At 35.1% G+C, this 27,757-nt stretch overlaps 1 pseudogene; it reads right to left on the bottom strand.

The window, feature by feature from the left end:
• Positions 1 to 3,180: 3,180 nt before the first annotated feature.
• On the bottom strand, positions 3,181 to 27,757 carry LOC142979070 (uncharacterized; annotated as a pseudogene).

Raw genomic sequence — 27,757 nt, 5'->3', positions numbered from 1 at the left:
GTTCTACTGCGCGGAGTAATGATTCACAAGCTGGAAAAGTGCAGTTTACTAAATAAATGATTTTAATAGTTGCTAGCCTGTGTAGGCAATTAAAGAAGGATTATTTCCTATGCAAAAGAATAAGAATATAATTAAATAAACTAGTTATAATTTGATAAACATAGAGAAATGAGTTTAGAACTTTCTCTTTTGTCTCGTAGTTATTTTTGTTTGTTTTTACGACATGTTGTTATTCAAATATCTTGGCAAGACACAGTGAAACACTTGAATGGCAGTAAAACTTTGACAACGGGATGATAGCTCGTAAATTTTATGCTAATATTATTTACTTGCAGCTACCAATGTACTGTTTATTGAAGAGAAAGCTCACGAGATTTGTTTTCTGTTTTGTGTGTTTTTACAACAATTTTCTGTCAATATATTTCAGCAATTTTAGTAACACTCACGCCATAATTATTCTTAACCTTTAGAGTCAAATTACTATCATCTTAAAACAAAAAAAAGATTACATTCGTGTGGTTCCATTTCAGCATTGCCGAAACTCTCTAGCTGCCTTTAAGTAGAGAAACCCAGTTTAAAGAAACTATCAAAGTGTATTTTTCAACTTGTATAGCGATTTTTTTCTTCTATCGTCATACAAATATTAAATACGATCGAACGTTTTGGACAACCTGCACTCAATGGTCGGTATTCAAAAATATATTCCAACTTTGCTGTTATTCTATATTTTACGAATACATTGCAAAAGTGGTCGCTCACTATGCCTATCGCCTTATCAGAAGGCTCAAAGTCACCCAGAGGGCAATGGAGAGGGCTATGCTCGGAGTTTCCCTGCGAGATCGAATCAGAAATGAGGAGGTCCGCAGGAGAACCAAAGAAACCGATATAGCCCTAAGAGTTGCGAACCTCAAGTGGCAGTGGGCAGGGCACATAGCTCGCAGAACCGACGGCCGTTGGGGCAGAAAGGTTCTGGAGTGGCGACCACGAACCGGGAAACGTAGTGTTGGCAGGCCCCCCCACAAGATGGACCGACGACCTGGTAGGGGTTGCCGGAGTCCGATGGATGAGGGCGGCCCAGGACCGGTCCTAATGGCGCTCGATGGGGGAGGCCTTTGTCCAGCAGTGGACGATTCCCGGCTGAGATGATGATGATGATGATGACATAGCAAAAGTAAATAATCAACAAACACTAAATAAAATCTGTTGCAAAGCTATCGGTAAATAAAAACAATATTGTAAGGTGACCTAAAACTTCAATTTATCTTCAGAATCAATTTCATAAATTGAACACAAAAATAATTGTAGATACAATTTCTAAAATTAATCATTTAACCTCTGTGCAAAAAGCAATAAAACTTATAATCCATTTATCATTACAAACAACCGTTTAAAAAACGCTTAAAGAGATAAATCTGAAGGGATTTAATTCTAGAATTTATTACATTAAGCAATTTTGCAAGTACTACTGAAACTTAGCTCTCAAAGTTAAGTGCAGACTCAGTGAAAGTATTTCTAAATGCTTGCTTCAATGAGTAAGAGACGTATCAGGCTTTATTTATTTGCTATCAATAGATCGTTAAACCGAAAATAATGTTTGGGAATAATGTCAAAGTCGATCAAAAGTGCTAAAATTAGAAAAAACAGTGACAAATAACGTCAAGCAATGATTCAAATACAGAGGTAAAGATTTTTTTAAAGACAACTCCCGCACTAACAATGGCTCTTGTGTCGCGGGGACTTTTACAAATATACAAACAACGGACACATAGAACAACCAGACCCGAAACAATTATTTGTGGATCGCACAAATAATTGCTTGTGGGAATCGAACCTACGACTCAATGGTTTCGGTATGGCGACCTAAACCACTGCGCTACGGAGGCAGTCTAATGGAATGGAACCTAAAATTATTATCTGTCGGTCAATTTCTAAACATGAATATTTCGCAAAACGTTCTAGTATCACAAAACAATATTAAAACCCATAAGAACTTAACAACATTCACCATAACTATATAAAACTGCAGAAATTCGTGGAATCCAATCCAAATAGCTTTGAAACATTCTCGTACCCACTCAATACTTAATATCGCTGGCGAAGTGATGTAAGAACCAGTAAAATATGATGGAGGGGCTCCGGCGGTAGTTTCCCTGACTTCTGGCTAGCGGTCTACATTCAGTTTTATGGGTAGCTAATAAAGTTTGCGCTCCCACGGGAAATGTTATTAAATTGGAGACGCGACGTTGACGGAACGTTCCCGTCTTGAGCTAGGAAGCTGAAATAGTTATGTAAAGATCGACTTGCAGTTTACTTGGTTAGTATTTCGTTTTAATATTGCTAGTTTCTGTGTTATTGATGTCTTGACTTAACACGAAAGTTGGTTATTTAACCCTAAAATGGGTATATCAATTTAGTATTATAATTTTTAATTTTCGTATGTAGAAGTTTAAAGCCGTACGACTTTAATGGCGACAGTGGTTATTCTGTGACTGAGGTTTTGACTAACAGAATAGCCTACTCACAGGCAATGCATAAAAGAAGACTGAAATTGCATATGATTTACAACCACTTATTTTAGACGCAAATGTATCTTTTTAATCGAAAGTCGTCTTAATTTTAATTATTGCAGAAATCTTGATTTGACCTTTAATAATAATATATTTTCTTTTTTTTATTACAGTAAACCGGTACGGTTTATTATAATTAAATTTATTATTTTTACTAGCTGACCCGCGCAACTTCGCTTGCGTCACCTAAGAGAATAGTTCAAAAAATTCCCCCTTTTTGTAACATTTTTCGTTGCTACTCCGCTCCTAATGACCGTAGCGTGATGTTATATAGCCTAAAGCCTTTTTCGATAAATGGGCTATCCAACACTGAAATAATTTTTCAAATCGGACCAGTAGTTCCTGAGATAAGCGCGTTCAAACAAACAAACAATCAAACAAACAAACTCTTCAGCTTTATAATATTAGTATAGATTATAATTAATACGGTTTATTGTAATTAAAATTAAAGAATTATCTCTGCAGCAAAAGATAAGCAATATCTTTCTTTCTATAACACATCAGTATCCGTAACCCAGGGTTACAAATCGTCAGTCCCCTGGCCTCGTGCCAGCCGAGACGATGTTAAGTTGCATTACCTACAACGTCTTGTGACGAACTCGCGGCTAACGGCTTTACACCTCGCGCCTTTTGACTGGCTTCGGCTTATTTTTTATTTTTATTTTTATTTTTATTTTTTTATTTTTTTATTTATTCATTTATTTCAGGCAACTGAGGCCCATAGAAAATACAATAAACAAATTACAAATTAAAAATATAAATATACTAATACATACATAATTAATATAACTTATAATTATACACGATTACTACTATTGTGCAGCGTCGGCGTCGTGTATCGCGCAGTATCGGGTATCCGGCCACGGAATCGCCGGAAAACAACACCTTTCGGCCAAAATTCTGGCTCCATGAACTTTGTGAGATGCTCAGTTGGCACTCTCACCACGAAGGCATTAAAACCCACATTGTGACGTGATTCCAACCTCTGAACTCTCAAAGTCCACTTCGTTTTCGTCTGTATGTACTCTACAATCTCTTCAACCTTTGTAGAGTAATGCAGTCTGGACACGTACAGCGGCGTCACTGGTACAGCGGGACGCAGCAAGAAATTCGGTCCGGTCGGTCCAGTGCCGCACTTGTTTTGGTTCGGCTTCTTTTTCTTCTTCTGTACCATGATGAAGCCATCCTTGTCGGCCTGTTCCTTCGGTTGCTCTGTGTTGTCCTTCTGGGTGGATAGGCAGCTCTTCTGTTTAACCCCTTTTATAATTTGTCGCTTTGTCTGCGCTGCAGGTGTTTTCTTAGCGACTATATCGGCGTAGGCACGTGCAGGGGTCGTTGTACCTACGCGTGATGTCACAGTGGCCGGTGTAGAGGCGCATGCGACGACGGCGGCGAGCAAAGCTTCGTCAGCGATATCGGCAGCTGGTGACGCACTTGAGTTCGCCGATGCAAAACTGCTTATGGAGGCAGTCTGCGGTCCGCGGCAAGTGTTCACCTTTGAGGCCTCTGGTGACCTAATTACTGAACCAACGTTGTGCAATGATGTAATTTCTGCACGCAGCTCAGCAATGATAGTGTCTGAGGCCTCTAGTCTGGACTGCATCTTAGTCATCTCAGTTTTTAACGACGTGATGTCCTTCAGCAGTCTAGTTACATCGACGTGATCGAACGTGACGGGAGGCAGTTTACTGAGCTCTTTCGCCACGAAGTCAGGCACGTCGTCTGGGTCGGTCTTCTTCAACATATCAATTATATCTTGAAGACTCTTCTCGGAGCCCTCTCTGCGACGAGACGGCATCTGGTCCAGTTTTCCAAGAGACTGGAACAGTAGCAGCTTTGCGCTGCTGACATCTTCCTCCTTGAAGTTGGATCGGCATATTTGCAATATGCTCACCTCATCCATGTAATCAATTGCATGGACAAGGAACGCCAATAATTCGTTCAATATGAGTTTTTTCGAACTCATAATGTCACCGTGCAGCGGCTATGGCCGCGCCAAACGCGAATAAAATAACTCGTGCCGTGTACAGTGGATACACGTCCGTAGTCGAGCGTATGGTTTGACGAGTGAGCTAATTGATCCTGTTGCAAAGTGGCAATTTGAAGTAGCGGGCAAGTATTTTTTTATTGAAAGGTTCAAATGTAATTTTATATGGAAAAATTTAATAAAGTATTTTTAAAAATTGGTATCTGTTATGGTATAATAGTATTCATAATTTTAAGGTAAGTATATGTTATATTTGTAACCATGATTAATTTACGTTTTCACAATGTTTCAAACAAAACATTATATTTTTTGGGGTCTAAAACCTAAAGCATTTTATCCATAAAAAACAGCTGGTTGCTACAAAAATAAATGCACTTGATTCATAAAGTCCGATTTATCGCAGTTTCCTATCTATACTTATAATAAATCTGTAGAGAGGTCAATTCTGTACATTGAATATATTTAAAAAAAAACCAATGGGGGATGTTTAGTAACGGATACTGATACCGAATCTGCAATTTATAATTTTCTTTTCTGTCTGTCTGTCTGTCTGTCCTCCGTCGCTATCACGTAAAAACTACCGGACAGAGTGCACTGAAATTTGGTATATGCATAGAATAAGTAGTGGAGCAATTTCTAGGATACTTTTTATAGCATAAAATTTCAAAGATTTTTAGAAAATTGAAAAAAATACGTAGAAATCGTTTGAACCTGCGTTTCCCTATAGAGACCATAGATGGCGTTACAATCCATTTCACAACATTCGCATAGTTAACGCGGCGCCCGCCGTATCGATACCTGTTGTTCGCACCAACCAATAGATGGCGTTATAAACCGCAACAGAGCATGTTTTTTCTAATTAATTTATTTTGATGGCTTTATTGTAAAAAAATACCTTTGAAACATGCTATACATTTATAAGATTTTTAAACATAAATGTTGTATGATATATTACACAAAAATGTTGGTTTACGTGGGTCCGGTGCGATCGGGATATCCTAGATGGCAAACCGAGTAATTTCGTTTGTTGTCGTTGTTCGCCGCAACTGACAGATGGCGTTGTTGTTCGAATCACATAATATTTAATAACCAAATTAATTGGTTTCATTAAGGAAATAAATTGGATAGCTATGAAACAGACTATGTGGTAAGTTTTAAAAAATAAACAACGGATGATATAAGTATAAAAAATAGTTACGGGTTACGCGGTTTCGGACGTATCATCGCAAGTATACATTATTACGCGTCTGAAGAGCTCCGGCGCAGATAGGACCTATAATAATATTCTGAATCCAGACGGGTAAGCAATGGTCAGTCTATTATAAGGTATTATATTTTACACTGTAAACTGCTACGGATACAGACGAGAGCGGAAAAGAAGGTAACCACAGGAAATCAGGCCTGCCTGAGCCTGTGTCACATTGTGTGCCTTTCGGGTCCCTTTCGTAAATAACCATTAGATGACAAAAGAGTTGTTAACATTTTTATGTGTAGGTGTATCGAGTGCTTCGCAATTCGCGTGCTCAAACGAATAAGCAACAGTACGAAATTCACCCGAGCGGAGCCGCACGGGTCAGCTAGTTTCAACATAAATGAATAACAGTATTTCAGGCTCACAAAATATTTTTTGCGGTCACACAAAAACTGTTAAATTATTTTAGTACGGCCAGCAGATGTGCCGGCGGCGACGCACATTTTATAAAAAACAATATTTTTACTACAACTATCACTTGTACTGCCAACGCTCTCCGCGTCGAAATTTAAACTGAATTATCTCGCTGCAAAATAAAAAGTTCTAAAAACCGTTTCGTAAAAAAATCCGGTTCGAAAACCCATCCGTTTCACGTTGCGCTCCTCCGGTTCGCGTTTCCACGCGGTTTCTGTTCAAAAACTTTGTTTGGACTGCGCGAAATTCGTTTGCTGAACAAATATTCATTTTTTTTCGTCGGTACTCTGTACACTTTGCATTGTTTTTAAAGCGGATGTCCTGTTTACTTTTGTCGGGGCCACGGCCGCGGTTTTATGGCCGTGTTTATTATGTCTCGTGTGTGCCCCGCTTTATTTCGACTTTCGGCTCCACTTGTCTCTGTTACAGTTTGAAAGATTTATTATATTTTTAATTGTTGCGGAAAATGGGATGTTGTACCGTTGACGACACTTGTAGGATCTAGGAGGAAAGTGGGTCACGTTGTTACTCAATGTGAGTACGAGATTGCTTTGAAAAGAGTTTAGCTTTCTTTGCGAAATATGTTACGCATGATTTATATTACTATGTATGGAAGATATTCTTGTATAAAGTTTTGTATACAAGATGAATGTTTTGACTAGGAACTTACTATCATAGCTTTTTGGTTCACTTATTCCTTACAATAAAACTATCTAGTATGCGTACGTTGTCTTCGTTTAGCATATTTTTGTCTGCTCACTTGTAGTTTTATCTAGGTTTCACCGTTACATCATTTTAGGCATCGTTTGTGAGCGTATATAAAGCCTTTTTTAGTTTTTAACAGCGAAATTGTAACAATGTGAAATCCTGATCAGCGTATTTCGAAAGAACTAATTTCCCGCGTAGATTTTGAATGTTAAGTACTCAAATCTTGATTGAGTAACGCTACTGGTGTTGCAAGAATCACATCAAAGAGCTTGTTTAAAGGCTTTATTGTATTTTTTAGCTAAACAGAGAGTATAACAAAAAACATTTTGTAAATAAATAACAATTTCTTATTAGTCTCGTGGTCACGACAGGTAAAACTGCGAGTCACAAAGGACTCTTCCGTCCAATCGACCTCAATTAGTTACTTGGTTTTAATGATCCCACAGGAATTCATTTAGGCCGATCTATTTTGAGTGGTGTCTTAAAAAAGCTTGTCCTAATTAATTAATGTTACGAAACCTAAATTAAGAATATTATAGTTAAATAGAAAGTTAGCTATTGGGATACAGGGTGTGCTTATTCTTCAGGTCAAATTGTGATTTAAATGGAACCAGTACCTACCTTTCTCTGATTAAAAATAAATAAAAATGTAACACAGTGCTGAATCATCCAAATTGATGTAGGAAACTTAGATGCAGGCTTGCCTAGTAGATGGATCACGGAACGCGTAGATACTATTACCATAGCAATACGTAAAATAATTCCCGTAATTGTAATATAAAAAATATAACTAATGTTTTTATTTTGTTTGGTGTTACTAAATAAATGGGTTTTCATTTTCATTCATAGCAGCTTAGGCTTTTCATACGAATTATTAATATTGATAAATTTATATCTTTGTAAAACTTCTATAATAAGAATGAAGCACACCATCTTTGTTTAAAACACTTGGGAACAACAGGAACCTCTATTCTTTACCTTTCCTACACATCCCGGGAGTCGTGTTTCTTATGCAAAGTTTGTTCTTTAAACAAACAGTTGGAAAGCGCAAGTAAATCCGGGACAAACACTAGTGGTATGTAAACACAAAATCTGTATTTGTCTGTACCGTCTTCGATACGGATAGACATGAATAAAATATTTGTTGGTGCTCTCGTGATCGCTTATTGATGGAGGGCTGGTCTAGTTGATTTTTGTATCTATGACTGAATATGAGATGATATAGTGGTTGTATATTATTTTAGGACTTTTTAGAATCATTGTAATACAGTCTAAATATACGCCACAAATTATTTACGCATGTATATATTATTATTTAGAACAAGGCACTTTCGAACTGCTACTAAAAGATATGAAACTGAAAATAGTTCAGGGCACTTGGAGAATGCACTGCTAGGTTGAAATCAGATACATACATAGTGATCAAAAATTAACTTTGAATTAACGTTTATTAATAATCTTAATAATAAATACTGTTTTCCTAACTTAAATCGTTCGATCGCATCTAAAAACAATATTTTGAAAGCCTTTTATCCCTCAACATCCTCAAACTAATATTTTCACACGTGGCATCTATGTATAGAAACTTTACTTTGTAAACTAACCCCAAACTTGTAATAGAAACACACGTGTAACTGTACGTGGAGTATAACTGGCATAATATACGTAATTACGAACAATAATCATCAGATGTTTAGATCTTGGACGCATAGGAGCTGTATATGACAGTGACTGCAGTAGGTTTTATCTTAATTTTAAAGAGTTTAAAAAAAAAATTGAACTCATGTCCCATGCTGAGCAAGGGTTTCTTCCCGTAATGAGGGAGGGGTTAGGCCTTCAGTCCACCACGCTGGCCAAGTGTGGGTTAGGGTTTTTTTACATTTAATATATGGCAAACCCATCACTAAAATCTAAATTAATCCTTACTTTATAACGCAGCCGTAAAGAGACATGAAACTGAACAACTCTTTGGCTTCCTGACTATTAGGCTACAGTAGCAAGTTGTGACTGGTCTCTGATAACTTCCATAGGATCAAAGTGGGACTTCATTTGTTTAAAACCTTCTTACATACTCCATTTACAAGGTAGACTTAATGCCAGACGGCTTTCTCTCGCAATCAACTTTCGGGTGATGCAGAGATAAAAAGATGAGGGGTAGTAGATTAAAGAAATAAGTATAAAGATTTTATGTGTGTGTCCCAGTTTCCTTTGCCTTTATACATTTTCTTCTAAAAATCAAGACTATAACCTTACCATTGGCATTCACACATAACACTCCCAAAATACACGCATTTAATGAAGAAAGATCACTCGGCGTCCAATCTAAACGACTGTCATTTATCTACGCAGTCTCAATCGCATACCTGCTCACAATAATACGACATTAATAGGCCGTTTCCACACAGTACTCAGGTTAGCTCGTAAAACACGTCAATGTTTCCCTCCTTCCATTATCCGGCACGTATTTATTGCCCACTGCCCATAATTTCACCTTACTTTAACATTTACGATGTGCCGAGTTAAAATAAAGCCACGCTCAATCTGGAAGCGAAATGCGAAGGGATCTCAGCCACTCTCCAATATTCAATTTATTTTCTAACAACTACACAGGGTACTCGTACAGAGATGAGCACTCGAGACCACAGTGTAGAAAAAGTATCTAAGATTGAATACAAAACCAACAGTGTAAAAATTTTTTGTTTGATGTTTTGTTAGGCTGTGGCGTTGGATGTGGCTTGCATTACAAATGTACGCGTGAATTCTCAAAGGACGTCCACTGATTGAAAAAGAAAACAGCTTCCCCACTGTCCGATTGATTCTTTGTGCCGTCGTGTATATCTTGTCTACAGTGGACCGAGAGTGTAGAGTAATATCAATAAAGAAATTTAAATTTGGGGGACCGAGGATATCGTGGGGTTGCAAAGTTATAGCGCCTTTGGGATTACTTGCTGTTATTTTTTATTTTAATGTTTTGACAAATATTTACATACTGAGGGGAGAAAAGCGTTTATGCTTGAAACGATTGTATGGGTATTGCTGGGAAAAAAGTCTTGGATTTGATTATAATATTTGTAAAAAATGGTATCTATTGGGTTTTGTAAAATCCTAAATTTATGAGTGACTGTTTTTTTTCGTCTAGTATATGCATAGTTAGAACTATTGTTATTCTTGAGGTAATTATGTTAAAATTTATCATAACTACTAAAATTAACATGATTCTTGGAAATTATTTTCCTCGCTAACAATACCTAGGAAAATTCCTGAACCAGTTTTCCTCAAGAGCCGTTTCTGGTCAAGTAAAAACTAAAGACTGAACTTAAACCGTTGCACTTCCACTTAAAACAAACTTAGTGTCGTAACGAGTCGTGTTTAATGACCCCAATCGACCTCACTGACTTTATGACCTCACATGACCCTTGGGCACGTCCCTAGAGACACCATATCAACCCGTTTCCGTCAATTTACTTTTATTACTTACATGATTAACAAGGTATAAGATGGTTTTGCAATTTTTGAGGTTATATTTCTTTTAAAGGAGGGTGTTATGATTTCAAGATCTCATTAGTGTTTGCCATAATGTTAACTCTCTTATGCGGCAATTATAATTACTACGACAATGCAATAATGGAAATAATGGTACGGAAACCTCGATTCAAGTCGATGTAGTTATTTTTTATGGTTAAAAAATAGTCATTTTGCACCTTAATGTAAACCATCAATCAGTCATCGAGCCTTTTAGCCAATAGAACTTTGATACTAACATCTGTATAAATTGAGTTTTATAAAAGCATTTTTAGTTCTTGAAAGTTTAGTTTCTAAATCAATAAACTCTTTATTTTGATAGTTGGTGCCCTAGAGCCTTATCTATCACTTACTGGAATTTGTAAGTGATAGATAACTATCATTCAGCACTATTTCTAAATAATTTTCCACCAAAATTTTACAGTAAAAATATAACAGAGTCTCTCAGTGTGTTTCTCAATGAGTACAACAAACAGTGTCCGTTCCGGTCCGTTCGTTACGACGGCCCGCACCACTTCGCCTCACTCGTTAGTTGTATGCAAAAATAGAGCCTTTCTCAAACAGATACGAAGCTGCGAGCATAACGGACAGCTTCTAAGACTTTTTGAAATGTAGTGAATATTTTTGAGGGAATTTTGAAATATAATTGTATCAAAATTTTCTTTTCGCGTCAACTAGTTACGGGAAGAAATAAATGAAAAACAAAACCTAGTCTATATTATAACAATTGACTTGAGAGCCTTTATGCATAGTTCGCGGTTAGCGAAGATTTTCAAAATTCAAAATTTAGTGACTTGGGCCTCGACGATGGCATCATTGATACAACTGCTCTAGTTGGGAAATGCATAGATTTTTTTACTAAAAATATAAATACAGAAAATTAATTGTAATCAAGATATATCGTCAATGGCAAAGCTTCTTACTAATTTGTTGAGCTGTATAATGTTCATTTAAATAAATTTTTGCATGGGATCTATTACTAAATTAACTATTCTTAAGTAATTTTTGTACACAAATCGGAGCGAAGTCACGGCAAAACCTATCCTTAAAAAGACAAATGAATTGAATAAACACAAAGAAAATCTTATCACAATAAGTTAGAGCACGTCAGTTACGTAACACAATATCAACGTGACCTTTTACAAAAACGGAACAGCGGGAACAAACATCCCTTCGGCCACATTTGTATCAAACACACTACATGCGAGGGATGATATTTGTATATTGTATTTAGTACATTAGTGATAGTACATAAGACTTCTAATGACAGGTCTCAGGTTTGATTTCCGGGTCCAACAATATTTTTTTTGCTTAGGTACTTTAAATTTAGCTTTTTTTTAATTGTCTTTAAAAAGATTATGGAGCTTATTATTGTTCTTAAAACTAATTAATTTAAGTCTGAAAGAGACTTACTAGTACCACACTTGGTCAGAGTGGCCCTTACTCCTCTCATTACTCCAGGCACTAGTGCTAATCAGTAGAGCAGTTAGTTGTGGGTTAAACTGTACACTTTATAATAATATCATAACTTGCCTCTTAGATATTAGAAAAGATTTGGTTGTATAGTATTTAACACCAACTTGCTTAATTTACTTTTAATCAAATTTTATTGTACGTACAAACATGTACTAAAAACTTCAGTAAAAAGCTTGTAACATGTTTCATAATTACACCTTCAACTCAACTAAGTTTCAATAAAATTTCATAAATACTGCCATACAAGGTTGATCGCGCGGCGGTACCTGCCAAAAACACAGTCCATTGTGATTGGCGGCCATTTCTCGACGCTTCCACGTGGAATTTAATTTCAATATGTTTTTCCATCGGACTGCATGAGTCCTCGTCATCAGTATTTGGGTCACTCGTGGAAAAAAGAAGACAATGTAAACGGCATGCGGGTAGAAATTGTTTTGTGTTAGATATGGATTAGAATGTTGTGTTTATGGTGCCTCAAAGACCCTGTATTCTGGTCTCAATTTTACTATGTCTGTGCTGATGTCACTGCATTGATGATTGAATTTTTTGAAATTGTCTAACAAGATGAAATCAATCAAATCAAATCTTATATGACAAGAGGTATGGTTGTGAATATCTATAAAGTAAAGGAAGTTTGTAAGGATCGTACCAAGTGAGGTTCACCGGTCTATGCCTGCCCCTTTGGGAAGAAGGCGTGATTTTATGTTTATATGAATCTATGACGGAAAACGTGAACTTATCCATCAGCAAAAGTAACATTCTCTAACATGAGCTTTAATTATAATGTCATGCTATGTGAATGATGTCAAATTTTACTTTATTTACAAAATAATTCAATTAACAAGACCTATTCAAAAAGCAAAAAATAAAACGTCATTCACACTTCACATCTCCCCCACGTTGTATTCAATTCAAAATCTCCACAACCACCATCAAATAGACCTTCAAATTAACAGCTTAAAGAAAGTAGCAACACCAAAACAAGAGAGAAACAAAGAAACAAAAAAAAACTGTAAACGTTTCATTGAAATACATAAAGGGCCGCATCAAAATTCACTTTGCTCGCGGGAGGCGCAATAAAAGTCGCAGAGCGGGCACTGACGCTCGCTGAGCCAGTGATAAATAAAATAAATGCCCGTCAATCTGATCAGGGAGACCTTTACCAAGACGCCAACGACGATACTCGACACATTTTTGATTCCATCGCTGTTTTGCAACCGAAGCAAGACTTCAACGATGAAAAAGATGAGGAATGGAATGAGAAAACGAATTTTGCAGAAGCTATTCACAGTGTTGTACCGGATTTTTTGGATAGGATGCCGAAAGGCTGGTTACGCGACAGTATTCTGAGAATCCTGAGTAAGCTTCTTGTACTAGAGTTTGTAAATGTTTGTTCAGAATAATGCCAACAATCTGATAAACTTCGTTAAAGATCAAAAGATTTAAACACTTTGACGTGTCTTTTGAAAGTTTAAAAATAATTCTGCAACGAGTGTGGGATTAATACATTTTCATTTTAAATTCTGTTTCAGGTTTATGGCAGCAGTTAATATTTAAAATGTATTTTCACGTAAATCATACTTTAGCTTACGAAAATGATGCAGAGAATATTTTCATGGGGTTATTGCGTTAATGGAATATTCACATACATTTTTTAAAGCGTTCAACCTGCTTTATGATATTACCTATAATTCAATACTTGTAATAATTATAGCAAGTAAGTTATTGCTGTAAAGAAATTGGAGCGGGAACAAAAATGTTATAGTATATCGACAACCGGCTATCAATATTTTCATTATAAAACATGAAGTTCAGAATTTTCAAGTAACTTCATATAACAAGATAAATGCTTTCAAAACTTTAATCGACCTTATTATTTACATGTCAAATAAAGAGTTTGAACAAAATTTCAATCCGTGTAAGATATTGTACATCAAATTTAAACAAACACCAATTCGGGCTATGAATAATACATAAAGCAGGTCCGTCGATCCTTTCACTGCCTATCGATATACGCAGGCTGTCGACTGCAAAATTACTTTCTGCATCGAACATGAACTTTACTACAGGAACACAGAGTTCATTTTCAACTACACCAGCTTCTACATTTGCTTGTCCTATTTCCAGATACAACCTTTTCGCTGCACTTGTAATACACCTTATGACATTGCAATAAGAGTGGTTTTTTAAGTCTCGGCGTGCAAATTTATCATTGCTTATATTTTCCCTAAGGACGACTTCAGTGTTAGGTTTATGATAATTTTTAGACCTCATCCGGTTATTATTGGCGGCTATTAAATTCCGGACTGAGATGTTTCTATAAAGATCTTTCTGCTTTCACTCCGAGATCAATTTTCAATAAAAAATGAATGTGGATTATTTTCTTAGAGGAATATCTTTCTTAATTTTGTTACATTTCAATAATGATATAACCGGCAAGCCTGTTATTCCTCGAATAAGTTTTTGACTTAGGATCGAGCTGAAAATTGCCTGGAATTGAATTTCGCCCGCCCAATTGTTTTGCGTCATGATTGAATTTTGCTTCCAGAAATTAGCTAAAGTTGTAATTTTACTGAAATCAATTATATCCATGAATGGTTTTTAACACCGCTGTATTTAAAACAGCTTTATATTTTTCGGAAATATATTTAATAAATAGTACAAAAAATTTATTAAATTATTAAGTACTTGTTTGAATTAAATAAAGTGTCTTGAAAAGAAATTATTGACCTAAACCGTCTAATACACCTTTCATCACTCACGAAAGTTAATAACTTAGAATAAAATACTGCTAAAATAATTATGGATTTTAATAGCCAAAAACATTAATAAAAAAATACTGCTAATATATTTTAACTGACCAAAATACGGTAATATCTTCATCCTAACGTCTTAAGTTCCAGGTGTTAAACTTAAAGTTTCAACTTTGCATAAACCTGTTTCTTTAAAACTCCAAGGTGTCTGAGCAAGCGAGAAGTTAGCGTTAGTTTCGTGAATATTTAGTAAAGTAATCCCTGCAATAAAGGCTAAACGTGGTTAATAGTTGCCAAGATGAGATTCCTTTAGATAAGGGTCGCGTGTTCAATGCTCGTAGTTTATAAGATTACTATCTACTTTTACACTAAATAGTATTGCTACGCTTGCCCGTCTGTGTGCTTCTTTATCTGTTTTGAGTTTATCTGTAGACTGATCTAATGCAGTGCAATTTCAAATCGATTTTTATTTTAGTCTTACTGTTTTTTGATTTTGATATTGATAAGCTATGTCGTCAGGCGTAAAAAAAACTACAGGGCATTGACATTTGGACGGTTAGATTTTTGTCTTGTTTCTTTTTTTCCAGCACGTTACTTGCCACTGCTGGGCAACGATCTCCTCCCAGAATGAAAGTGCACTGTTTAATACTAAAAAATATTTGTGTTGTAAAAATCAAAACAAACATGAAATGCGCAAAATCTGATTTTATTCTTTATTCCTCTCAAATAATATTCAGGTATCAATAACAGGGCTTTTTTTGCACAAATCAACAAACGCATTACCAACCCTTGAGTTGCGCAGTTGGGCAAAAATAAAGGTACAAACTTTTACCCCAAATTTATCCCTCCACGGGTTGATTTTTGAAAATGTGTTGGGTTCTATATTTGTTCCCGGGGTTTAAACCGCCTCCATGCTAAACGTTTAAGTCATAAAAGTTTTACTGACAAGTAGACTTTTACATTTAAAATATTGTGTGTAGTGTATTCGACTGCTGATCATGAATTTTCGGGTTTACTACCCGGGTAAAAGTTGGCAAAAGGCTATTATTAGTATTTTCTGATTTATATTAGAATGATACTCAATAGTGAACCGGAGTTTCCTAACGTACCAGGTAAAATAGGCTCACCCCCCTACATGGGACTAACATTGTTAATGTCAAAACGTAGGTGTATCTCATACACTTTTGACTATTAACTTTCGGTATAACAGGCTAACGCCTGTTGTTTATTATCTACTATCTACTATATTATAAAGCTGAAGAGTTTGTTTGTTTGTTTGTTTGAACGCGCTAATCTCAGGAACGACTATCGAGGAAGGCTATAGGCTATATATCATCACGCTAGGAGCAATAAGAGCAGAGTACCAATAAAAAAAGTTACAAAAACGGGGAAAATTGACCCCTTCTCTTTTATGTGACGCAAGCGAAGTTGCGCGGGTCAGCTAGTGTAAAATATACCTGCTATTTTCCAACATAGGCAATAACTATTCAAAGCCTAATGAGGTCTGATAAAGCGCACAGTTACATGAAGATAGAATGAAAGCTCAGACAAGTACTAAGTTGAGGCTCGCTTGAATTAATACTACCTACCCGTTTCTATAGCGTGATGGTGCTCGTTACATGTGAATTGTAAGGTGGTACTGCAGTTGTAATATAACTTTATTTTATTGATGCTTTTTGTTCGTACGGTTGTGTGAAGAACTTATTACACAAAACTGTATAAAGGCGGACTTGTCAGAGGCATTTTCTTATGTGATTTTTTTTATAGTAAATGGAAATTTATTTGATAAAAAAATTGCCTGTGCTAAAATTTCGATAGGAGAATCATGATAGACAGACAGATATTTGGATATACAGTATGACTGGTGAGATACCTCTAATACTTATGGAGAGTACTCGGTACTCGATTCTCGTTAACTTGATATAAAAAAAATAGAAGCTCAATTTTTTATCGAAATTTTGTCTAAAAATAAGTGAAATTTGTAAATTATACTCACGACACGCTTTACTAGTTTTGTTGCTAAGCGACAAGCTGTCAAAAATGGACTCGCCCATGTATTCTGTGTTGATAGCGCAATGCGCGCGCGGTGTCCAATTCAAATGTCAAATTCCGCAGTTAAATACTGGACTCTTGGTGTACTGTGTACGAAGTTTACTAAGAAGTTATTTAATATTTAGTTTTTATGTTATTTTATTTCATGATATATGTTCGCATACTATCACGTCCTCAAATATTGAAGGTATCACACCAGTCATACTGTATAAGACAGTGTTTAAGGGTAATTTTTAAAGTATTCGACTATTAGCACTCTAATTTCTAGTTATTTTTTGTATTTACTGAGCTAAATTATTGCAAATCTTCTGTCAACTAATCTGTAAAAGATATTATTATATAAATTCAAAAAATAACGTAGTAGGAATGTTATCTCTATTTTGTAAGCAATCTTGATTAAGATATATCATATTATAATCTTCATAGCGTAAGTTCTCAATTTAACATTCATCATAAATTGTTTTAAACCAAACCGTGCCGAGTTAATATTCGACAGAATTCGGAAATCCTGCAAGCTCGTACGTTTTGAAGCTAAATAATTTAGTAGATGCTCCCCTATGAATGGGGCCCCTCACCAGTCCTAAGGTTAATTTGTGGGAAGAGATCTCGAGTGAAACTCTACGCCGCACGCTCGATGAATAACGACGTAAGTGCAAATTTAGAAATCCTTATAATTTAATTGGGTTTCGTGACTCGGTTCAAGTGAAAAGTTATGATTTTCGAATTATATACGGAAACTCTGATTGTTATGTTACGGATCATTTTGTTGTCTGATAATCGCAGAGAGACTAAATGGCTTCGTCTACATGCTATTCCAATAAAATAGTTTGTTCGTTCAATTTATTACTATTTTATTTCGATTGTATTCAAAGCTTGTTTTTCTCAATAAAAGAACCAGGTATCTCCAATAATTAAGAATATCCATTTGTTTATGAAAACTCATAGAGGGTCTGACTTAAACGTCATCAAAAAGAACCATGCGCCTGTTACGGGGCCAGAAATAGGCTTCGTTTCACTATCAATCCAATCAGTTATTTTAAAGCCTCTCTCAGTTTAAAACTTCCTCTAGTAGGTAGTTTTTAGTATGACACATAGAGGAGGGTAGCGTAAAGCTGAAAGTTAATAATGGGCGGTGTGTTTGCGCGAGCTATAAACCGTTACAGTCCGTGATTGTTTGTACAACGACTATCACATATACTGGCTTTTAGATAGGTAGTAAAGCTGCCGGGAGGTTTGTAGTTTTCAGCTTGAAGCCTCTGTGAGGTACGGACAACGAAATTTAATCTAATTTTGCTGCAAATACAACGTAAAATAGTTTTGTTGATGAAAGCAGTGACTGATATTAGTATCGTACCGCAAAAGAAATAAAAATACGTTGGAATGAAATAGATTTCATTACTATAATTGTATGCATGGTTTATTAAGTTTAAGAAAGATGAAAGCATGCGTAAACTCATTCTGTTGTGCGATTTTACTCTTTGCTATGAAGTCGCGATCAGAAAATAGTTATAGCTGAATATTCCAAAGTGGCTGATTAGATTTTTATAAAAAAAATTCAAGCAAGCAATTCAGTCGCTGATAGTGGCAAGAAATCGTTCGTCTGATATGAAGGCAGTATTCGTTTTTTTTTTATTCATATATCTCTTCTGTACCCCAGAATAATCTTGGTCCACTTAAAGCATGGTACACACGCGTTGACGTCACTAGTCGCTAACAAACACCGCGCTGTCCACCGCACGGCTATTACCAACATTTTGTCCGTGTGCACCGAACCTAACAGACATTGTCACCGCAAATCACTGGGTTATGGATGCACACCACTTTTTGCTAGCACTCTAAATGGGTTAGTTTTATAGAGATTGGCTTACTAGTTTATATTGAAATACGTTTTTTGTCGAGTAAAATTCGTCTGAAGCGGAACAGCTTTTTCTTAGAAATCATGTAAATGCTTGAACAGCGCGACTGTTAACGTAGTACTTTTCTGAAATAATTAATTTGACACAAATTGGTTCTTAAGAAGTCCGCTAAGGGCGCTTATCAGCTTTCCTATAACTATGTTACTTGTAAAAAATTATCTTCGATAGTTTGAAGGCAATCCAATAATCTCTGATATTAGGCAAAATAAATAAAAACTGGTCATTACTAAAAAATGGTATGCTATTAGGCCTAGGTCATTGTTAATCACAAAAATGAGGCAGTCCATCTAGAGCACCCGTTTGAATAGCACTTAGCCTGACTCACTTATATTTGACAGGTTCTCTTTGTGGACTAGACAAGGTGCTACTCAAACGGTTGCTCTAGATCAGTGGTTCCCAACCAGTGGCCCGTGGACCACCAGTGGTCCGCAGAAGTCAAAATATGGTCCGCAAAGTCATTAAAATTTTAAATTTTAAGGATGATTGTTACACTTTCTTCTTAATATGCTTACATAGTGGTCCTTGCTAACAAGAATAATATAAAAGTGGTCCCGGACTAAGAAAAGGTTGGGAACCCCTGCTTTAGATGGACTACCTCACAATAATCTAGATCAGAACAAGAATCAAGAAATTGTGGATTAATTCCACAATTTCTTGATTCTCATTTAAAGTACATGGATTTGAGACCTTTTTCCTTAAATTTTCTTATTATAGAATTACCTAAGGTAATTATAAAAACAATTTTTCCCTAAAGCAATCAATCTTAATTCCTTTACGTTAAATGACGTCACAGTATACAAACTATAAGGCTTCATAAACTCCACACTGATTAGTTGCATTGAACAACGTTATTACCTGCAAGCCTGATGACGTTTCATAGCTCATTAACTAAGCTCTTTAGCGACACGTTTTGTTTGTGTCACGGTGTGTACAGTGACGTCAGCGTGTTACGTCATACTACACTATTTATTATACTTTTTATGTTTATTTCTTTTTGGAAAACGGTTTTATGTACTATTTTGTAAATGAATGTTTTTATAAGCTTGTGTGAGGTTGGCTAGAATTTTAAAGTACAAAAGCAATTATTTAGTTAATTGTGGGATAGTGAGAGTTTCATGCTGAAATTTAGAAAATATTAATTATTCCTACTTGATATTTTGTAAAGTCCCAAGTATCAGGCCTTTAAGCTTTCTATTTAAAATATTTCTCTTTGCGGATAGGAACTTTACATCTTTGTTTGAATTATTATGATTACTATCACATATTACAAATTCGCTTCATATAACAAGTCAGATTTTCTTCTCATTACAAGCAGTCTTGACAATTTCCAAAAAAACCTTTCACCTGAGTGTCAAAAAAGTGGGTCATCCTAATATTACAATATACTTACATCATGACCTCACCTATCCTTCTTACACAAAAAGCGTATGTTGTTCATAAATCAGTGCAATCTGAAGAGTTCAGTACCAAGTGTGGGAGTTTGAGTGATCGTGTGTAATGCGTGTGATGTAGGGAGCGTTATCGAGTTGTACAGTAACGACTGTAATTAATACTAGCAGTACTGCCTGAGTTAGGTGATACTTTATATAGGAATTAATGAATTAAGACAGGTTTTTTACATAATATAGGGACTCAGTTTGTAGATCAATTCAAGATTTTTGTATTAAGAAATATCTTAACTATTCAATTTTGTAATAACTATAAGAAACATACCGATTACGGACAAAAATGACTACAAACTTGCGTATTGTGTATCTCTGTTGCCAGCTAGTGTGCGTCACTTTGATAGCCAATATACAATCCATTGCTTCTTTGACGTTATGAATTAACCAACACGAGTTTATCAAAGAGACAAGTATAGAAATATGGATCAGAAAGTTGCCAAAAAATAAAATAATATCCCCATTCCCCATACCTAAATAACTATTTACAGATCACACAAAAACTTTGAGCAACAAAACAAAAGATACTAGAATAAACGGCCATGCTCAATGTATGAATCAAATTCAAAACCTCGTCAACAGCAGTTACACTACCACTTAAATTACAAAGGAAATCTGTCTCCAATAACAAGTTAAGCTAACAGTCTTTTCTTTTACTTAATCTTAAGTTAAGAAAACATATATTCCCTTTAAACCACACTGTTTCAAAGCGATTAGGTGTAAACCTTATAAACAGCTCGGAGCCTTTCGTATCGTTCCATCGGCCACGTGCACCTTATCTATGATATTACATCGCGTTACTCGATTACTTACCACTGAACTAGGCTTTTTACCCCTGTTGCGGCTGTTTTGTTACTTTATGGAGTGGCTACAATGAATATTAAGTAGATTTGAATATTGGAGTTTAAGATTGTTGGGTGTTTGGGTATTTTAGTAAGTGATAATGAAGGCGTGATATAAAATATTGTGAAATAATCGAGTGTATTTTAACGGAATGAAAATGGCGGATTTCTTTATTGTAAAATTGTATTTTTTTTCCAGCTAAATCGAATGAAAATACCATTATGATACAAAATGACCTTTGTCAAAAAAATATTTGGTAGCCAGTAAAAAAACATAAAAAATTTGAGTAAATCATTCATAAAGATTTATTCGATATCATCATATTTTATGCGATCATTCATAAAGGTATGTAAATTTCTCAAGTTACTTTAGACCAGCGTGATGCATTCAATGCTTACCTCCTTTCGCGAGAAAACATAATGTAGGCAGGAGTGCAAAAAAATGTAATAAATTAATTTACCCGTCCCGGAAATCGACTCAAGACCCTTTAGTTCACACTAATGTTTTTTTAAACGTTAGTAAACATTACTAATTCAGGTCAAAAACCAATAAAAATGAAAACAAGTATACTAACAAACGTTTACAAATCAATGCATGAACACATTATGGCTGACACATTGATGTTCAATCAGAAATCATTGCCACCTCGTTTATTACACTATTGTTTCACTGACGCCGAATTGCTTGTGTAATCATCCATACTATGTTTACCCAGTTTAATCTATACTAATATTATAAAAAGTTATCGTATGTTGGCCAGCGTTGTGGACTCAAGGCGTCTGTCCTCCTTGGAAGGAGAACCTAGCCCAGCAGTGGAACCGAAATGGGTTTTAAAAAAAGTTTAAAGATGTATGTATATTTGCTACTGTTTCGGGTAAAAACTACTGAACCTATTTGGTGTAATGATGCATTGTGACAGTCGAAGATTCGTAACCAAACATAAGCTCTAAATATCTATCTAAATGTTTCTTTTTTTCTTTTTTTTTTTTTTTTTAAAGACAATCTTAAACGCACTTCAATCCTAAGATACAAGGTCACAAAGTTCGGTCATATCGAAAAACAAGCCGCCACAAAAATAAATGCATTTTCACAAGCCAATAAGATCAGTGGAAAATGTACGCAGAGTATTTCATAGATGTTTCTATTTTCCATTTACAAAATGTACCTCAATTTAATCAGGCATACATATAAATTGCGTAAAGCGAGCCCAACGTTAAACAAACTCAATTCCATTTATTATTTTAGTCTAATTTACCATTTCATAAAGCAACCCATTTAACCGCTAAACAACTGAGTCAAACGTTCACATGGTTACACACTGGCTAAAAATAACATCGACAAAAAGGTCCCAACTCAAATAATTTTATTAGTAGCTATTCGCCCCTGGTCCCAATGTACAAGGCATATAATTGACTCCCAAAATCCGATTTGATCTTACGGGAAAATTGGTTTTCCGTAAAGACGATATCAGTCCTTTCGTTTATCAGTTAACAATTTATTTTCACGGAATTTTCGGAAATTAATAAAGTCAATTTTGGTGCTGATAATTACCGTTGCTATGGTGACCGAACGATTAAATAATTAATGAATATTGATCTTAGATTGTGTGAGTGTATTAATATCTAAGGAGTTCATTGAGTAGGGTTCATTTAAGATTACAATTGTTATGAGATTTGACGTATGAATTAAGAATTAAGGATAAAAAATAGTTGTCACTTCTTGCTCTAAACCATTATGTAAATAGACAACAAACTTAATCTGAACTACATCCTTGTAAGTTGAAAATATTATTTTCAGTGACGTCACAACCTTGAACAACTATTATGACGTCATACATGACTAGGCTAGGCTTATTTCAAAAGCCTTTTTGCCTCCCGTCGTGTTATTAGTACTACTTGTGTGGTTGGCCTTGAGGCATTTTGGTAAAACGTACTATTTCTTTTCGATACTATCAAAAATAATATTTCACCACAAAAGATAAAACATTTTACTACTTTCGTTAGGCATTCAGATCTGGAAAATAAAAGATTAATAATATCGTATTTCATTTTACTTTCTAAATCAATCATTAGCAACAAACAATATTTTGCAAACACAAATTTAGTACAAACCTTTACAACATTTTTAACATAGCAAGTTCAACTGCAACTAAACTTTTTAAATTTTATTAAGTAAAATATGTACCGTAATTATTAAACTAACAGATATAATTCAAGCGATAAATAAACAGAACAATTGCGTATTACTCTTGAGACAGATTTGAGTGACGTCACACTGAATACAATCTTATTTTTAAGCCTCGAGAGGCTGTGTTTTATTGCTAAACCTTTTATAAAACCTTGAGCAAGTGTGCTTGGGGTCCCTTAGAATATAGGATTCCGTAGTATTAACGTATAATTTTCATTTTTAAAGGTTTTATAATTTTGTTAAAAATTTTCTCTGAATTCTGAAGTGCTATGACATTTTTGCGGCAATGTATCTCGTATGGTCAAAATGTCAATTGGTGATTGTTGTTTTAATATTTATGTTCTAAAACGTAAACAATATTCAACGTTATTTAGTTATAATTTAACAAAAACTATGAACTTTTGTTAAATTTTACAATAGTCCTATGTATCACAAAATATTGGACTTGTCATTCAAAAAGACGTAGAATAAAATAATTTTATTAAAATTAATGTCCGTTATTTATAAGAGTACTAAGATTAATGAACGCTGTAAATAAATCTACACAACAAAATTAAATAAATTTGAAAATTCTTTTGTAAAATTTGGATCCCTAAAACGTGTCCATTGGCTCTTGAAGTCTATATAAAACATCAGTTTAAGGCGAAAAATTATTTTTCTTACAAGAAAATAGGTGAGTACTTGTTACTTTCTAAGTCGAGCCCCTTTATATAGACACAAAGGCTGTCAGAAAAGTTACAAACAAACATTCATTATTCATTAAGACTTGAAATAACAAAACAGCTTTCAAGACGTTTTCGAGTGACATATTTTACTCTTTGGTACTGAGTAAATATCACTGATAGTTGAATTTTTGTAGGTTGTAAATCTTGATGCTTGTCAAACATGTTTTTCATGCTGAGCGCAGATCTTAGTAAGGACTGACTGAAAACAGGCTCTTGCTGTAAAACTGTTGTTCAAAGAATATGCATGCACTTTAAACAGGACGTATCATAGACTAAATGTCTAATACTTACAGGAAAACGTACGAACAAGTCCTCCTTAAGTCTTCAGACGTAATTTTTGTATGAATTAACAAAAAATATGACAAAATCATATAAAATTATTAATCTTTAACAGATTACTGCCATGAAATACTCAAATACCTACTAGTATATGATCAAGAAATAAAATCAGATTATTTATACGTATGTAAAAACATAATTTGCTAAGACTGTGATGAAAGATAATCTTGCACGCGAATCTTTTTCAGGAATGCAACTTTCCTTAACTTTAATTGCTTTGTCCAACGGGGTAGACAAAAGCTAATATAGCAAGTATAAATAATTACGAAAGGATCCTGCCATGAAGCAGGATAATAAGTAGTTGGTTAAATATTATATTACTCTGCAAAACTGGTAGAATGTGTATTTTTTGTCGCAATTAATGAACGTTGGTCGCAGCGAGTTAATCTTGTATTCATAACACGACGAAATAAGTGAGTTGATTTAAATTATAAAACTGCTAATGTTACTAGCAACTGTAGGTGTGGTAATGTAGTGACAACACTGGCGAATTACCCGACTGCGCGACGCAAAAGAGGGTAATGTGTTTAATTAATCGACTAACTTACAGCAACTGACAGCTACATTCACGGGTAGATTTTGATACTAATTCGTACTTTTGTACTAATTAATGCGAAAGTTTACCTGACTATTTGATTACTTTTCAAAACGGAAGCGCCGAACCGAATTGGATGAAATTTAATTTAGAGATAGTTAAAGACTAAACTAGGTGATTATAACGGCGAACATAAGCTACTACTTTATCTAAGTAATTTCAGTTTTTTTATTTAAGTTTATGGCAAAATCTTAAATGAGTAAACTATTATATTGCCTGAAGAATATTAGTTTATAATTCGCTTAATATAATATTTTTTTGATTATACTTATATTTATTGAATAGGTCTTATATACTGATAAATTATTATCTTGAAACTACATCATTAAATTAACAAAAGGCCAAAAAGAGCGATCTATCAAATTATTATAATTTTCTGCGAAATTCTCGTTTAAATTTTAAAGCCGTCATATTTTCGGTGCTATCTTAATAAGGGTCAATTTAAAATTTACATCAAATTAGTATTTTCCAGCAACACTGCCAACTTGAACTTTTTAAAAATATCCCCTTAACATACTTATTTATCAAGCGAAAATACATCAAAACCGGTACGGCCGCTCAGATGCCTAAACCTACTCCATAAATAAATAAATAATTCCTTCACCGTTGGAACATGTGGTAATTATTTCTAATACACACATAACTTCGAAAAGTCATTGGTGTGTTGCCTCGGATTTGAACGTGCGACCACTTGCCTGGGAGGTTTCAACTTATACAACTCGGCTATCACTCCATATTCCAGCAAAAAAAATATCGAAATCAGCCCATTCGTTTAGCCGCTAAAACCGACAGATAGACAACTCAAAGAATCGGAGACGCCTATTATGCCTGAAATAATCTCAAACGAGGCTATATACGATATTACGATAAGACCTTGCATTTAAAAATATCTAAACAATTATATCTTATAATCCTACAAAGATACATTGTACGATAAACCAGCAATAATTCTGAAGTGTCCACTCGCGGTCCAAACCTAATCAAACAAAACAAAAGGCGACATATAAACAAAACAATGGAGAGTAAACGAAATAAACAATAATTATTCCCACTGGTCTCTCACTGTTATGTCTCACTTCACAAAAGGCAGGTAGAACGAACTAGTACTCCATAGTTTTTGCGTAACAAAGCTCTGAAGCCTTACTATCGGAAACGAATATTCGTTGAAATTTCGTTTCGTCCTTACCACAATTCTATACGTTATAGAATGTCAGTCGAATAATGGACCTCACACCCAAGTGGTCAATGGTTCGAACTAGGCAACACACCAATGACTTTTCAAAGTTATGTGTGTACGAGTATTAGATAATATAATTATCACTTACTCTAACGGTGAAGGAAGGCATCCTGATAAAACCTGAAAATTGTTTAATACATTTCTTGAGGGCATGCAAAGTCCCCAACCCCCACTTGGCCGGTGGAGTTATGGCCTTATCCCTCCCTGCTTCGGGAGGAGACACTTACCAAAAAATAATATTATTATGTGTATAAGGTGTCAAAATAAAATAATAAATGGTAATGCACGAACACGTTCAATATTCTACGAAACTTCGTTTTCACGAATCATAGTATCTACAGACCCTGTGTACAGGTTAATTCCCGTAGCGGAATATCTGTATGTATGACAACGTTTGTATGCCTCATACGAATTTCGGTTTTCAAATGCAATCTCGGAGGTGCAAACGTATGTATAGTGTATGAAAATAACGAAACGAATTCACTATTCAAGGGAATGCTGGAAATGTACCAACAAAAAATGTTCAGCCGAAAATTAGACGAGGAATTGTTTTGTTCAAACGTGTTAATTTTTCTACTGATGTTTTTTGGAAGTAATTTTACTGTGATTTTCTTTTTATACTTAATTTTTATCGTATTGACAAAAAGAATTCTCATTTTAAGATGTTTATTCTGTTACTTAAGTTTTAAACATTCTGTTTACTCATTACTATCGACCGTCGACATCGGGCAAACTATCGATCAACTCTGTACTATTAAATAACCAGCGCACCAAAGTAGTCCATCTAGAGCACCCGTTTGAATAGCACCTAGTCCACGATGAGCACCTGTCAAAAATAGGTGAGTCAGGCTAGGTGCTATTTGAACGAGTGCTCTAGAATACTCTAGATGGACTACCTCAGCGCACCTAGCGTAGAATGCAAGAACTATTTTCTTCATATAATTTCAAATGTCAAACAATCGTTAGTCCGTAACTTGGTCAACACGTACAAAGGCCTACAGAGCACGTTTACCACGCTCCCCGATACATTTCAAGAAGCAGTAAGAAAGTTTTTTTCAAGTATCAGTATTTTCTACGAAAAGAAATTTCATAAAATTTATAGGGAGGCCTAAACAAAATTGTCTGTAACCTAATAGTGTTCACCTCCGTCGAAACGTTGGCGGTGCGTGACGACACAAAATTGTGCGCACCTTCCGTTAAATTTGCTCTGACAATAAGGCCCTTGGGAATCGGGCCTGCGAACACCGTATGATATTATCCCGGAGTGACCACGGTACCCTCAATCTACAGAAACATTTGCCCAAGACACAAGCGGAAAGAGAGCTGGGCTTATTTTTTATTTACTCTTATATTAAAAAACACAGAATTTATACAACGCGATAAGTCAGTTTTCTGTGTTTTCATTATAATCGAATGTAATCTTTTGTGGAAACGCGAAATAGCATATGCTCTATTTAATCACCTTTATATATCTTTGCATTATTTTTTAGTTTAAGTTACTACCACATATTGGCACAGTCTTGCGAAGTAAGCCGTAATAAAAAAAAGCAAAAACAACTTAAAAACTACATACCTTCCATTTAAATGGAAATAGCTCAGAATGCAAAAATACAACACAAAATACGAGTACATCACCTATTAAAATTTTGTTTAATCGCTGTTTTGTTTACTATGGACCATACTACCGTTTTCTGATTAGCATCAGACGCTGCCCTTTGGCTTACCTTTTGACGTTCGATCAT

This window comes from Anticarsia gemmatalis, chromosome 15, assembly GCF_050436995.1.
Source record: "Anticarsia gemmatalis isolate Benzon Research Colony breed Stoneville strain chromosome 15, ilAntGemm2 primary, whole genome shotgun sequence".
Lineage (NCBI taxonomy): Eukaryota > Metazoa > Arthropoda > Insecta > Lepidoptera > Erebidae > Anticarsia > Anticarsia gemmatalis.
Note: the sequence above shows the minus strand (reverse complement) of the source record. Positions and strands in the feature narration are given on the sequence as shown.